Source organism: Ambystoma mexicanum, chromosome 5p, assembly GCF_040938575.1.
Source record: "Ambystoma mexicanum isolate Mex_15411 chromosome 5p, UKY_AmexF1_1, whole genome shotgun sequence".
NCBI classification, from domain to species: domain Eukaryota; kingdom Metazoa; phylum Chordata; class Amphibia; order Caudata; family Ambystomatidae; genus Ambystoma; species Ambystoma mexicanum.
Genome location: NC_090930.1, coordinates 1115429241 through 1115444771, shown reverse-complemented (window position 1 = coordinate 1115444771; position 15531 = coordinate 1115429241). Strand labels below are relative to the sequence as shown.

The following is a 15531-nucleotide window of genomic DNA, read 5'->3' as shown; positions in this document are numbered from 1 at the left end:
AGAGGTTCACTTCTGGAGTGCCCCAATGGTGAAAAAGGTTGGAGAGGATCCCTGTGTTCAGCTCCCACTCATAGCTGACCACCGCTCGCCGGCTGAGAGAGTCTGCAGTTACATTCAGCTGACCTGGAATGTGCACAGCCAGCAGCCAAACACTGTGCTGAATGACCCATTCCCAAATCTGAATGGCTAGATCTACAAGGGGAGGTGACTTGGTACCCCCCCTGCTTGTTGATGTAAAACATAGATGCCGCATTGTCTGTGCGGATGCGGACCACTTTGTTCACAATCACTGGCTTGAAAGCTTTGAGCGCTAGGAAAATCGCCAGAAGCTCCAGATAATGTTTGTGAAATTGTCTGTCCAATGGCGACCATAGGTCGAAAACCTGAAGATGATCCATCGTCACGCCACACCCGATCAGGGAGGAGTCCGTCGTAATGGTCGCTTGAGGGGAGGGCTCCTGAAAAGGAGCACCCACCGACAAATTGCTGGAAGATGACCACCATTGGAGATCCGTCATCATGCAGGGTGGGAGCGGAATCATTTTGGTGTCTGTGTCCACTGCCTGAAGTCAGGAACTCCAAAGAGCCATCTATGTGAGACGCATTTTGAGCCGAGCAAGGGGAAGAGCAAGCATGCACGAGGCCATAAGCCTCTGGAACCACCAGGGCGACATGCTCTCTGACTGAATGAAAACTTGACACGTGGTTAACAGGTCCGCCATCCTGTCCAGAGTCAAGTACACTCTGCAGTCGATCGTGTTCCAACGGAAACCCAGGAATATCAGGTCCTGAGAGATCGTCATGCAGGATTTCCACCAATTCACCGACAGCCCAAGACCAAACGGGAGCTGAAGGAGAGACTGAAGATTGCTTGAGGCTTTCACTGGACAAGGACTGCGCAGAAGCCAGTCGTCCAAATACCCTGTAGCCGCAGAAAGGCCGCAATGACTGACATCTTCGTGAAGACACGCAGCGCTGAGCGGAGACCAAAAGGGAGCACTCAGAATTGGAAGTGCTCCTCTCCCAGGGAGAACCGCAGATATTTCTGATGCGGGCTCCAGTTCAGGATATGCATATATGCGTCCTGAAGGTCCACAGCGCTGAGTCAGTTGCCCTTCCGATGAGAGGATCTTATTTGGCAGGGGGTAATCATCTTGAATTTCTCTTGGGGAAGAGAAAGGTTGAACTGGGAAAGGTCTAGAATGGTGTGCAGGCCAGCCTGGTTGGGTTTGGGCACCGTAAACAGACTAGAGTAGAAGCCCTCCCCTCGTTCCACTAGGGGAACTGGTTCCACCGCCTTGAGATCTAGAAGCTTCTGGACCTCGGCACGGAGGGAGGGCATCACCGACTTTTGAAATGGAGGATTGTAGGGTGTGGTATGGGGAGGGGCAAGCAGAAGCCCGCTCGAGCGATGGACAAAACCCACCGGTCTTCGGTGATAGTTTGCCACGCCTCCAGATGAGACGTGATTCGTCCGCCCACCAGAGTCTTGTGCGAGCACCAAAAAATATAATTTCGCAGACTTTTCGGCAGAGAGACTATCTGTCCCTGAAGTGGAGGCTGAAGACCGAGAGAAAAACAGACCTCATTGCTGTCTCCGACGGGAGTTACCTCTCGGCGAATCAGTCCTACGAGATCTGCAATCTGGAACCCTCTGAAGCCTGAGGAGGACCGAGACTGGGATCCAGATCTCAGAGCGTTGACTGGGGCTTCACTAGCACCAACAGAGACTTGGCAGTTTGCATGCTCACCTTAGTCTTTGTAAGCTTGTCATCCGTTGAAGAATGAAACAGCTCTTTGCTGTCAAAAGCCAGGTCCAGAACTTTATCTTGGTTCTCCTTCAAAAACTTTGTTGCATTAAGCCAAGCTTGAAAACTTCGTTGCATGAAGCCAAGCCTGACGAAAGGTGTCTACCCCCAGCATGAGGCCTCTAGCTGAGGTGTTGACCTGGTCCGCAGCAGCCTCCAACATATCCTGCACCAACACCCTGGCATTTGATAAACCACCTTTAAAGTCTTCTAGCCTATCAACAGGAATGCACTCCTGGAAGTCAACCAAATCCCTCCACAGTTTCATATTTTCCGCCGCCAAAATGAGCCCTGCGTTAACCTGATGCAATTGCAGCGCTGAGTGGGCAAAAATCTTCTTGCCCAAGGAAGCGAGCAACTTGTCTTCCTTGGCCAGAACCTGAGCTGCAGCTGCGGAGGTCGCAGAGGCCCGGCTTGGATTGCAGAGTGGTGGCCGCTACCACCGTCGAGGAGCAGGCATGACGCCAAGGCTAATTCCTTGGAAGTGTGAAGCCTGTAACGGGCGTCAATTCTTTTATTTATGTACAGCCCAGTGTGGGGTTTATCCCAGACCTTGCGGCCTCGTCCAGGACGTCCCCCTGAAGGAACAGGTCGGTGCGTTCTTGTGGAGACAAGGTTAGTGCCCCCGAAAGAACCCCTTCCTGCGCAGTGAGTGCCTCAGGTACCGATATGTCAAGGAGTGACATATCCAGCACACGGTCGTGGAATGCTCGGAACAGTAGGGACTGGTCCTCACTATCCTGATCTGCCTGACGGTCATCTAGTGCATCTGGATCCAATGGCTGCGATGCGACCGGCATCAAAATGATGTCTCGCTATGCTGGAGTCTTGTCAATCGGAGACAAGGGAGGCAGAGGCGGAAGAGCTGAAGGTGGGCCGGGAGGCAGATGTTGGGGCAGGATGCGGCGCCTGGGGCAGATTTCCCTCAAGAGTCCTTTAAAGTACTCCCTCATGGGATCAGAGAGACTATGACATTTCCCAAAAAAGGCATCCTCTGCCGGGACCTTAGGTACTGGAGTAGGCAGAGGCCTCTCATGAGGGGCATAACCCCACACGCGTAGTGAGGGAGGCTGCCAAGAGGGCCTGCCACCAACCGGGTCTACATAGAGCAATGGGACAGATTTAGGAGGAAGTGAGATCGAATGTGGTAGTGGCATCCGAGCACACCAGTCATAAGAAGGGCGGAACGGATTCACATTGTCCCGTGAAAAAGGTTGTCCACTAAAAAGAAGGTTCCCAGCACCCGCCGTCAATAGCGTGGGTGTGAGGGAAGAATCCAAAATGGCTGCCGTAGACCATGCGGGAAGGCCCACCATTTTGTGAGCATCTGAGGAGAACTGCGTCACATGTAGAGATGAGGCAGGTGACTCCACAGACTGGTCAGGGGACGTCATCGAAACTTTAGCCTTGACACAAGGATCCTCGGCAGAGCCGGTATTATGGACCTTGGATGTTTACTGGACATCCTGTCCCTTGAATTAGCCTCAAAAGAAGAACCCTGGCAAAGCCGGTAACAGAGTAGTTACGGTCAGCGACCTCTCCCTGTGCCCCCTCAACAGAACCGGTAACACTGCGAGCATGGGAAAGTTGAGGAATCCACCTTACAGACAAGACCTTAACAGGCCTCTCAGTTCTGTTGGTACACACCTTAGCCTCGTGAAGAGGAACCTCAGAACAGAGTCCGGTCTCTATAGCTCCCCCGAGAGGGGCCTCGAACCATGGTTTGGTACAGAAAGCCTCAACGGAGGCCTCAGGGCGCACCCCGGTGTGTCTGTGTGGGAAGCTCCAGACATGGAGACCTCGAAACGAACTCTGGTACCAAACGCCTCAGCACAACTAGGCTGGCTATTGGCACCTGATTGGTGAACCTCGGATCGTGATCTGGGGTAGGTGGGCCCCTCACAGGAACCCTAGGAGAAAACCCTGGTACGCCTATTAGGCCTGCAAGGCACCTCAGGGGAAACCCAGGTAGGATAGCTTTTGAAGCCCCTCCCGGACCTGGAGGACCCAGGGACGGAGTCCCCTAGCCGGGGTGCTCTGAAAAGTAAGGAACTTACCGGGCGTCTCTTCTTTCCGTCGAAAGAGTTGGAAATGCGATGGAGGAACCTTCTCGAAAATCTCCTCCCACTGACGAAGACGACGCTGAAGTGCCCGGGGCGAAAGGAAGTCGCAGAATAAACACGAGTCCCAACGGTGATCCGGTCCCAGATACTCCAAGCAGAGAGAATGGGGATCTGCCCTAGCGAACCGACGTTCGCAAGAGGAACAAGTGACAAATCCCAAACGATCCGGCACAGACCGAGGACTATGCAACCGCAGAACCGGAGCTGGAGAGAAGGACAACGGGAAAAGAAAAAGGTTTTCCCGGTGATGCAAGTGCATCCAACCCGGACCGCGTGGAGAAAATGAGTGATTGGTGATGCACAGGGCGGAGCTAAGGAAAGCGGGGTTACGGCCGCGTGCAGTACCCTGCGTAAAAAGAGAAGAGGGACACATTTTCAATACGCAGAAATGCAAGGTAGATAAGACATACAGAAGCTTGCCAAACAAAGAAAATAGAACACGGATAATGCAGCCATGTTGAGAAAATGGATGCAGTCTTCGTATAATAGTAAGCAAGAAGCCTGAAAAAGAAAGACCAAGGCTGCAGAGCGGACAGGCACTGGAATACACATTTCTGCAAGAACAAAGAATATTTTGTTTGGCTCAGGATCAAGGATGCTGCAGCAAGAGGCAACTGCAAGGCTTGAATGTAGTCAGAGAGGATAAGTTATGTACGCATTAAGCTGAAGGAGTGAACATTTGCCAGTGCCAAGTATTTACAATTAAAGAGGGAGCATCAAAGTCTCCGGAGGCTGGAGAGAGTAATAGCACCTAGTATAATTGAATCAAATAACACTAAATAGAAGGACAGGATGGACAAAATCATGGTCTCCTCAGATGTGGTGCAGGACCATGAAAGAAGGCATATTCATAAAGCTCCAGATGAATATAGCAATGTACCTTCATTCCCTTTTAAGTTCTGAGGAAGAGAACAATCAGCAAGGTCAACTACAAAGAGGAAGCCTTGGCTTAGGGCCTAACGGTTGCAGAAGCCAATCCGCTGCTGTTATTCTGCTATCATCTGTATCATACGTAGCTGTAGGTAGTTCAAGGCTTGCCTACTTGATAAAGAGCAGCTAATGATGTTCCTAACACCTAAATGAACTATAGGTATACATGTTCCCTTAACCAATCCCTCCGCCCGAGAGGTTTTCACTGTTTACCACGTAGGATGACGTCACAGCTGACGTCCATTGAGATATTAAGCCTTTTTTGTATTTGAAATGCGTTGAATGTGTGCTTTGTATTGCTCGCCAGGTTTCCCTACTTTATTGAATTGATAATAAAGAAGTATTTTGCCATATTCTTTGAGTAGGTCAGGTTATTTGGGTCTCAGATTAGTTATTGTGGTAATCCCATCTGGAACTTGGAACGCTCCAGGTGCTACTGCACACAAGGAAAGTGAAGCATTTAGCTACTGTGATGTTTGCTTAAAGACCTATTCTTCTTAGGGATTGGACTGCAGAAGGTACTGCATCACTTTACTAACCTCCCTGGTTGATTTAAGTCATTGAATACATTCAAGGAACCTGTGAGTGCATATATGTTTATTAGAGCCTTGTGCGATATTGTCACGTGCTTGTTTCATTTTTTAGTGTGTGATTAAGGCCCAGAATAAATACTTTATTTGTATACATTCCTGTCTAAATTGAATTATTGTGTGCTTGACTGTGTGGACTCCTGAACCCACTCACACTCTCCTGAGAAAAGCCTTGACTGCTCTCCATGCTTACTTGATTGGGCTTTGGCTAATGTGATGAATCCTGCAGAGTCATTGCTAAGTGCCAGCCTAAGATCCCCTCACATGTATCCAGGGGAAGGCAGCCGCTACCTGATCCTAAACTTGAGGGTGGTAACTTGAGGGAGGATCACATGGGAGGAGATAGCTGTTAGAGGGAAGTGGTGACTTCTTTGGGAGAGACACAATGTTCATCTTCTTATGAGGATGAGATTTCCAAATATTTAATGGCATGCTGTCATTGTACAAGTCCCTTCTATGAAAATATCCAAAGAACATCTAATCAGGAATTAAATATAACATTCTCTAATTGTCATCATCATGCCTTAAATAGAGGTTTAAAATCCATAGTTAAAACACCAACCTTTTATACTAAATTCCCAAACTCTGACAATGTTAAATTCACAAAGCAATTTAAAATAATTGAACATGAAAACCCCAAACCCATTATGGACTTCAAGATACAGATTGCCCTTGGTACTGGGACGAAGAAGAGGGTTACCCAGAGTTAGTAAGGATAAAACATGCCATTAACCATAATGTGCAGGCTAGTTGTTGTGGACCACAACACTTGAGCTGACATTTAAACTCAGCAATGTGTTGAAGGTGTCAGAGGAGGTTGTAGGAGTAACTGAGGCAGACCAGAAAGTTGTGATGAACGCAGAAGAAGAAAGAAAACTGCCAACTGATGATGCAAGATATGAAGCCCGGTGGTGTGGCAGAGTAAGCGCAGCGGGAAGCAGTGTCTGGAAAAGAAGCCCGACTGAGAGGGAGACATGCTCCCAGCCCGACGAGCAGCGCTTCGGTGTGCAGGAGGACCACCAAAGCTGTCGGAGATCCAGGAAGAAGCTGTGTAAACCGCAGTAGTTACACAGGAGGCCACAGGAAGGCAGACTGCAGATAAACGGTCCACCGCAGCACCAGCAAGGGAACAGGAGATACCAAAGCAGACCAGTGAGTTGGCCTGAAGCTAAAGGTAACCCCGGGGCACTCCTAACAGAACATTTATCAAAACCCAATACTTTAGAACAACAGATAAAGCAAAACAAGAGTGTAATTTCCCTTACTTGGGACACCAAGTGGGAAAGACATGTAACCCACATTGCCAACAGCAAAGAGGCTGTAAAGGAGCAGATGAAAGTCATCAAGGGCACAACTCCCCTTTTAAGGGACACCAACTGGGGGAAACTTGTAACCCATATTACCAAAAGTCAAGAAATCATAAAAAGAGGCAATCATTGTTCAAACCTCCCCACAAAGGGTATTGGTGTGGAAAATCTTGGAACAAGTATTGCCACAAAGCATAACTGTAGTTGTAGGAGTTTATATCCTGGCAGGCGAGTGGACCAGGAAAGAAGATGATGTTTTGTGGTAAAGAAGTCTGGTATTATTAGAAACAGTTTCTGTGCTATCCTGACAAAAGTATTTTCATTTGAAGAACAAGTGTGGCATTATCAGAAAAAGGTGCTGTGCTAATCACGACAAAAGTAATTCATTTGAAGGAGAAAGGTGATATGCTGAAAATTACTTTGATTTATGAATTTGTGTTTTTGAGAGAAAGATATTTCTAATTTCACAAGAGTGATATTGGTAAAGACCAATTGTTTTGAAGTGGTGGTACCAGTGTTTATGAAAGACATTTATTTTAACAAGCGGAAGGTCGCCTTTGAATGACAAGATTTTGTGTGTTGAACTGAATAGAACTTTACTGAAAAAGAACTTCACCAAAGTTATTCCTGTTTTGATTAATGGGAAAGGGAATTTAACCCTCGTCACATGTCGGTGTCAGGGGTGGGATCGGATTCAGCTGAAACAAAGTGGGGATCCTGCATGAGTATGGTAGACACAAATCCCACCTATGTTGGATTAGAAGTATGGCACGGACACACTCCCTCCCTTGACCGTTCATATGCTCAAACACTAAATCTGGACTCTACCCAGTCTATAACTAGGGGAGAAGTAACTTTAGACACTTATCAGGGAAATGGGAACTTTGAGGGAAGATTAGGGAAATTATTGGTCCTTCTGCACTAACGTAGGTGTGATTTTTCAACAACTATCTAGCCAAACAGTTGCCCCTGTTGGGAAGTCTGTAGAGGGCAATTTATATCATATTTTCTGTCTTCCAGATTATGCAATCCCAGGAAAGGACAAAACTTTCATCTCATTACAGTTAAAAACAAAGTATCCTGTTAATGTATCCGACTACATTATGCCATCTCAGAAAAAGGACTACAAATATTCCCTCTTATTTCTTGTGGAAAAGAATTGAAGTTCATATTCCAGAACACGGTCCTAGACCCTTGTAAACTTCTTATGGGGAACAGGGTAGGACCATTGATATATGATGTTGCTTGGGAGATATGGAGCAATGGAAAACCTAAGAATTATGGGAAGGACAACCTAGCAGTTTATTTTTGCTCATCCTCTGGAAGTGGGAACCGATTCTTAATTCCCTAGTGAAAAGGGGGACAAGTCTATTAATAAGTTGACCTGTGTTGAAAAACCCTTACCGGAGGACAAACATTGTGGCCATCCAGAAACCCATGATTTGAACTTTGATAATGTGGCGTCATCTTGGGAATCCACCAAACCCGGGTGTTATTTAAAGAATAATTTCCTTGAAGAGAGCTTTCGGCATGAGAAGGCTAAAGGAACAGGTCACCATGTATCTAAGAGTCATTTTCCAAGACAAGATGCTAAACATCTTAGCATAGTAAACCCACTACAGAGAGTATCCTGAAAGTCCCTAAAGTTGTAACCTAAAAGCTTGGACACCTCAGACCTAGAAACCTTAAATTCCCTTTGGGAGCGCCCTAGATCCTTTGGGAATCTTCCTCCAATGGATATGGGATATTTTTATTTGTGGGAGTTTTGAAACATGTTTCTTATGAATGCCCATTACATCACCAACAAACCCTTAAGAAAGCTGAATAGGGGAAAAAGATAAAGGTCAGCCTCACTTGGGCCCAGTTGGACACAGGGAGTAGAGGATGTGCCATACACGCATATCTTCTTCCTTTAGATTGGAAACCCACGGGACAAAGAACAGTAGATTATGTTCATGGTCAAACGAAAGGACATCCATTAACTCAACTTTCTGTTACCATATTGGGAAAGGAGATATCGCTACTAGTGGCAGTAATAACTGATCTTCTTCCTCAATTGGTTTTGATTTGATTGGATTGTTTATTTGTATAGCGCCTATACACAATGTGTTGCAAAGCGCTTTAAGGAGGGAGGGAACATAGGAGAATACAATTACATTCTTACAGTTCTTGAAACAATTAGAATGTGAGAAAAAAAAACTATCATAATCAGCCTGACGACATTTCAGGTAGTGCAAGTGCAAAGGAACAGTTATGGTGAAAAAGGGGGTGGGAAGAATGAGAACAAAACCAGCAGTAACATTCCTATGCCTGACGACAATTGTTGTAGTGCAAGAGAAACAGGAGGAGGGGAAGGGGAGCAGGAGGGGTGCTGTAGAAAGGGAGGAGAGGAACAAACAAGCGACTATTAAATTGGTCAAATGACGAATCAGAGTAGTGCTAGGTGGGAGTGGGAGGAGAAGACAAGGAGGGAAAGGGGGACAGACATGCTGCTATCAGAGGTCAAATGGACAAATGATAGAGTAAGTTCTAGTGGGCAAAAAAGGGGGAAGGGAGGTGGCTGCAAGACAGGAGTAGAGGGGAAAGGAGAGGAGGGGGCGGGGTGGCTGTGAAAGATAGGCAGATATGATTACTATGCCTGAAGGTAATTGGGGTAATGCCTGAACTTTGACAACAGAGGGGAAGGGGTGGGGGGTAAGAGAGGGCAGGAGGCTGTGAAAGACAGGTGGCTACGATTTACTATTCCGGGTGGCAATTGAGGTAGTGCCTGAAGTTAACAGGGGGAGGGAAGGTCAGGGGGAGTAGGGGGCAACCGAGACAATTAACAGGTGGCAGGGGGGGGCACATACAGACTCACAGAGGGCATACGGGTGGCAGGTTGGCACATACAGACTCATGGGGGCATGGGTGTGGCAGGTGGCAAATACCGACTCACAGGGGCATGGGGTGGCAAGGGACACATACAGAATCACGGGGGACATGGGCATGGCAGGGGGCACATACAGACTCACGGGGCAAGGGGGTGGCAGGGGGCATATACAGACTCACAGGGCATAGGGTTGCAGGGGGGCAAATACAGACTCATGGGGCACATACAGACTCACAGGGGAATGGGGGTGGCAGGTTGGCACATACAGACTCATGGGGGCATGGGTGTGGCAGGGGGCAAATACCGACTCACAGGGGCATGGGGTGGCAAGGGGCACATACAGACTCACGGGGGACATGGGCATGGCAGGGGGGGCACATACAGACTCACGGGGCAAGGGGGTGGCAGGGGGCATATACAGACTCACAGGGCATGAGGTTGCAGGGGGGCAAATACAGACTCATGGGGCACATACAGACTCACAGGGGAATGGGGGTTGCAGGGGGCACATACAGACTCACAGGGGCATGAGGTTGCAGGGGGGCAAATACAGACTCATGGGGGCATGGGGTGACAGGGGGCACATACAGACTCACGGGGGGCATGGGGTGATAGTGGGCACATAGAGACTCACGGGGGCATGGGGTGGTGGGGTGCACATAAGGCTCAGGGGGCATGGGGTGGCACATATAGACTCACGGGGGCATGGGGTGGCAGGGGGCACATACAGACTCATGGGGGGCATGGGGGAGGCAGGGGGGCACATACAGACTCATAGGGGCAAGGGGGTGGCAGGGGGCAGCTACAAACTCACAGGGGCATGGGGGTGTCTTGGGGCACATACAGACTTACAGGAGCAAGGAGGTGACAGGGGGCACATACAAACTCAGGGGGCATGGGGGTGGCAGGGGGCACATACAGACTCACAGGGGCATGGGGGTGGCAAGGAGCACATACAGACTCACGGGTGGCAGGGGGGCACATGCAGACTCACAGGGGGCATGGGGGTTGCAGGGGGCACATATAGACTCATTGGGGCAAGGGGGTGATGGTGGACATACAGACTCAGGAGGGCATGGGGCAGCAGGGGGGCACAAACAGACTCACAGGGGGAAAGGGGGCGACAGGGAAGCACATACAGACGCACTGGGGCAAGGGGGTGATGGTGGACATACAGACTCACGAGGGGCATGGGGGTGCGGCATACAGGGGAAGACAGGGCCTTTGTTTTGTACCATAGTTTATCCACGACGGCTCCCGCCATCCGGATGCACCGATTGCCTTGGCCAGGTGCAGCCAATGGGAGGAGGCGCAGGGCCAGGCCCAGAAAAGTGAGGCTCAAAGAAATACAGATGCCCCATGCTGGAAGAGCATGAATACCAGGGCCAATGCAGGAAGAAATGGCACTGTGCGCCTCTAAAGCACAGACCAAGTTTCAACATGATGCAAAAGTAAAGTCTGCAGGGTGCGCAATCGGGCGCGAAATTAAAAGTGCAATTTAGTGAAAATGTGCGCGCACTGCAATGTGCAGTCCAAATATGCCTGTTCTTAGCCCACAAGGCGATGGAGAATGGTGGAAGGCAGTGGAAGGTTCCTGATGTTGCCGCTTGTTGCTGGTGAAGTGAAGAAGTTAGAGGGGCCTCGTTTTGGGCCTTAGTTTGTCTGGGCCGGCTTTTGGGTAGTGAAGTTCCCAATTTTGATCAGTGGATTCTTCCGGTAGCCCAAATACATTTTAGAACTGCTCATTACCCTCTAGAGCAGAAGCAGAAAACCTCTTCTTCTTATTCCCCAATCAATTTCTGGGAAAAGTAAGGACGTCCATCAAAAGACGCGGTTTGGGATTGGGAAACCCAAAACCTTCCTTTTGATATGGGGGAGGCTACTGGAGTGGATCAAAAGAAAGAACCTGGAACAGTGGGTTCATGTCTTTAAGAGAAGGGTATGTGATGAATCCTACTGAGTCATCACTAAACCACAGCCTCCCTAGGGTGCCTATAGTCCCTAGGGAGCCTATAGTCCCTGTGGTGACTATAGGCTCCCACAATGGTATACTCAATCCCTAGTTAACACCTGCGCCCGAATGCAGTTATCTGTCTGGTGCGCTTAAGAAATTACTCAAACTCAAACTCAGCCTAAGATATCCTCCCATTTGGCCCGAGGAAGGCAGCCGCTACCCGATCCTAAACCTGAGGGTGGTAACACGAGGGAGGATAGCATGAGAGGAGATGGCTGTCAGGGGGAAGTGGTGACTCATTTGGGAGCGACACACCGTTTATATTCTTATGAGGATGAGATACCCAAATATGAAATGGGATGTGGTCATTGTACAAGTCCTGTCTATGAAAATATCCAAAGAACAAAGTCATCTAGTTAGGAATTAAATATAACATTCTCTAATTGTCATGATCATGTCTTAAATAGAGGTTTAAAGTTCAATGTTAAAATACCAACTTTTATAAAAAATTCCCTTACTCTGACAGTGTTAATTTCCCAAAGCAACACCAAATAATTGAACATAAAAACCCCAAACCCATTATGGACTTCAGGATCCATAATGTCCTTGGTACTATGATGAAGAAGGGGGGGCCCAGAGTTAGTAAGGATCAACAGTGCCATTAACCATAATGTGTGGTCTAGTTATTGTAGACCATAACACCTGAGTAGGACATTTAAATTCAGGAATGAGTTGCCGGTGACAGAGGACGCTGAAGGAGTAGCTGAGGCAGAGGCAGACCAGAATGATGGGTTTAAAGCAGAAGAAGAAAGAAGAAGGCCAGCTGATACCGACACAAGATATGAAGGCCGGTGGTGTGGTAGAGTAAGCGCAGCGAGAAGCAGTGTCTGGCAAAGAAGCCCCCAACCGAGAGGGAGACATGCTCCAAGCCCGGCAAGCAGCACATCTGTGTGCAGGACCACTGCCGGACCTCTGGGAAGAAGTTGTGCAAACCACGGGCGATAAGCCAGAGCTGACATGAAGTCAGAAAGTAGATAAAAGGACCACCGCAGCACCAGAAAGGTAACAGGGGAGGCCAAAGCAGACAGGTGAGATGGCCAAAAGCCTTACCTGGACACCAATTGGGTGAAACCTCTAACATGCCTTGCCAACAGCCAAGAGGCCGTGAACAAGCAGAAGAAAGGCAACAAGAGGTGTAATTCCCCTTATCTGGGACACCAATTGGGGGAAATCTATAGCCCACATTGCCAACAGCCAAGAGGCTGTAAAGGAGCATAAGAAAGTCATCAAGGGCACAACTCCCCTTATCTGGGACACCAACTGTGGGAGACTTGTAACCCGCATTACCAAAAGACAAGAAATAATAAAAAGAGGCAGACGTTGTTCAAAACTCCACACAAAGGATACTGGTGTGGAAAATCTTGGAACAAGTATTGCCACAAAGCATAACTGTAGTTGTAGGAGTTTATATCCTGGCAAGCGAGTGGACCAGGAAAGAAGATATTGTTTTGTGGTAAAGAAGTGTGGTATTATTAGAAACAGTTGTTGTGCTATCCTGACAAGTACTTTTTATTTTGAAGGACAAAGGTGATATCCTGACAAATGCTTTGATTTATGAATGTGATTTTGAGAGAAAGACATTTGTGCTTTCTCAAGAGGGATATTTGGAAAGACCAATTGTTTGGAAATGGTGAAACCAGAGTTTATGAAAGAGATATTTACTTTAACAAACTACCGGTGCATGTTAGGCAGAAACCTGTGCAGTTCCCTTAGAGACTACTGCAAAAGATTTAAGACTAGAGGTGTTTGGCAGTAAACCCACTTGGTAGCAGTCTGTACCACACAGATTCACTTGGTAGCTGTGGCTGAGCAGTCAGACTTCCCTCAAGAAGAGTTAGGCAGTATAGTACAGAGACACAGTAGCACAAACAAACACTGACCAGAGCTTTGGTGTAAAAGTATATAATTATTTATTTAAAAACACAGTTGTAATTTACACTAGCAAAAACGAGGTGAGTAAATTCCGCACAGTCATTATCATATATATACAACCCTATTCACTTATTAGACAAGTCTTAGTGAGAAACACCACTTATTTTCAGACAGAGGTGAGCGCTTAACATAAAATGACACTCTAATAAGTTGTAAAGAAAGGGAGGAAAAAGGCAGGGTTAAGGAAGCACACAAGTTTCAATACTTTTACCAAGAACCACAGTAAGGCAGGATAGGCAGAGTTCTACTGGAGAGCAAGGAAGTCAATTGCAAGGCCCACTCTTGGAGAGAGCAAACAGAAAGGGTCCAGGTTCACACAGTGGGGTTATGCCCAAAGAGTCTTGTAGATAGTTTGCAGAAAAAGGATGAAATTCAAGTCAGGAAAAGTTAGCTAGGTTGTCCCAGGCTAGCCCAGGTTAGAAAGTCGAGGCTTTACTGTCACCCCGAACGATCTGTCGCAAGGGAAGCCAGGCGGGACACAAGTGTGAAGGAAGCTCCAGCGGGGGCAGTTGTTCCTGGCAGCAGGTGCAAGTCGGTGTTTCGTCCAGAGGAAGAAGAGGTCTCGCCGTGGAGGAAAGATGAAGGTCGTTGCACTGCCAGGGAAGAAACCAGCCGCGGAGTTCTCTGGTTAAAAGGCACTACCCTTCTCTTCGCGGTAGTGGTAAACCGTGGTATTCCGGTTGCCGGGGTGCTTGGCACGGGCAAGGCGGCCACGAGATGCTCCAGAAAGGTGAAAAGAAGGCGAAACTGGTTATCCCCACCAGTCAAAGGAAGAAGACTCTCCGGACTGAAGATCTCCTCTGTCGTCGGGAAAAGTGGTGAGACGGTTCAGGAGGGCTCCACCGGTGGTGTCGTCGTTGCAGGTCGGCTCAGCTTCTCCCTCCTCAGATTCTTAGGTCCTGTGGCGACTTCTGAAGTTCCAGTCCCCAAAGCCCTGCTTTTATGCAGCTCATCCCCATTCACTCAGCCTAGCTGTCAATCAAACATGCTAAGTGGTGAGCCGGCCGGCCCACCACTTACGCCAATCACACAAGAGTGCGACTTGAGTTACCAAGGTAAATCAGTCCAGGGTGTCTAAACCCCCTCCTACACCCCCTGTGGTGCCCAGACAGAGTGGCACCACTTTTGGAGGCTTCTGTGGAGAAGCCCGCCAAAAAGTGGAACAAAGGGCTCGACTTGGGTTGGAGTCACAGAAGAGAACAAACGCCATTTTAGAATCGAGTCCTGGCAAAAAATAATAACCGGTGAATTAATATTAATTAAATAAACCGGCGGTATGTTCGGGGCTATAAGAATTAAATAATTAAAGTTGGTAGCCTCGAACAATGGGAAAATCCCATAGAGATATATTCGCGGTCGAATATAAAAAGTAGTATCCACTGCCACCAGCCAAAACTCGATCAGGGGGACGGAGACCTGCCCCCTCAAACAACAGACCCCGGGGCAATCAAATTGCCCCGACCAGTACGTCCACAATATGATGGTTTGTACTGGTTTCTGTTCATAATTTGGGACTAGCAAAGCCAATGGTGACTTTACATGCCCTGGGAGACAGTAGTCAGTCCCATGGTATGGAGTCTATGTTGGGGGGTCGCTACGACACCCCTGGGTTACGGCACGGAGGGTGCTGTGTAACCCATATCAAAAAAACACATGAGACCCTATGGAGTGAAAGAACCCATAGCCCATAAAACACATGGAAAGTTAAAGGAACACCTCAAATCATGTCTAAGAGTGGGAGCAAAAGAATATCACTCTTAGCAGGAGAGAGAAAAATAAACCCCAAAAATCCAGCAAAGCTGTTGGGGGACTCACTAGGTTTGGGAAATTAGCCTTACAGAGAATTCTCCCTAACAGTTGCTTATGAAGGAAAATATCTTATGTGTTGAACTGAATAGAACTTTATTGGAAAAATAACTTTTCCAAAGGTATTCCTGTATTGATTCAGGGGAAGGGAA

The 15531-nt window shown here is 48.1% G+C and overlaps 1 protein-coding gene across 5 annotated transcripts in view; it reads right to left on the bottom strand.

Moving 5' to 3' along the window:
• The window catches only part of KIF13A (kinesin family member 13A), a 2203773-nt gene that overhangs the window by 952752 nt on the left and 1235490 nt on the right, over positions 1–15531 (bottom strand). The gene's annotated exons all lie outside the window — the stretch shown is intronic.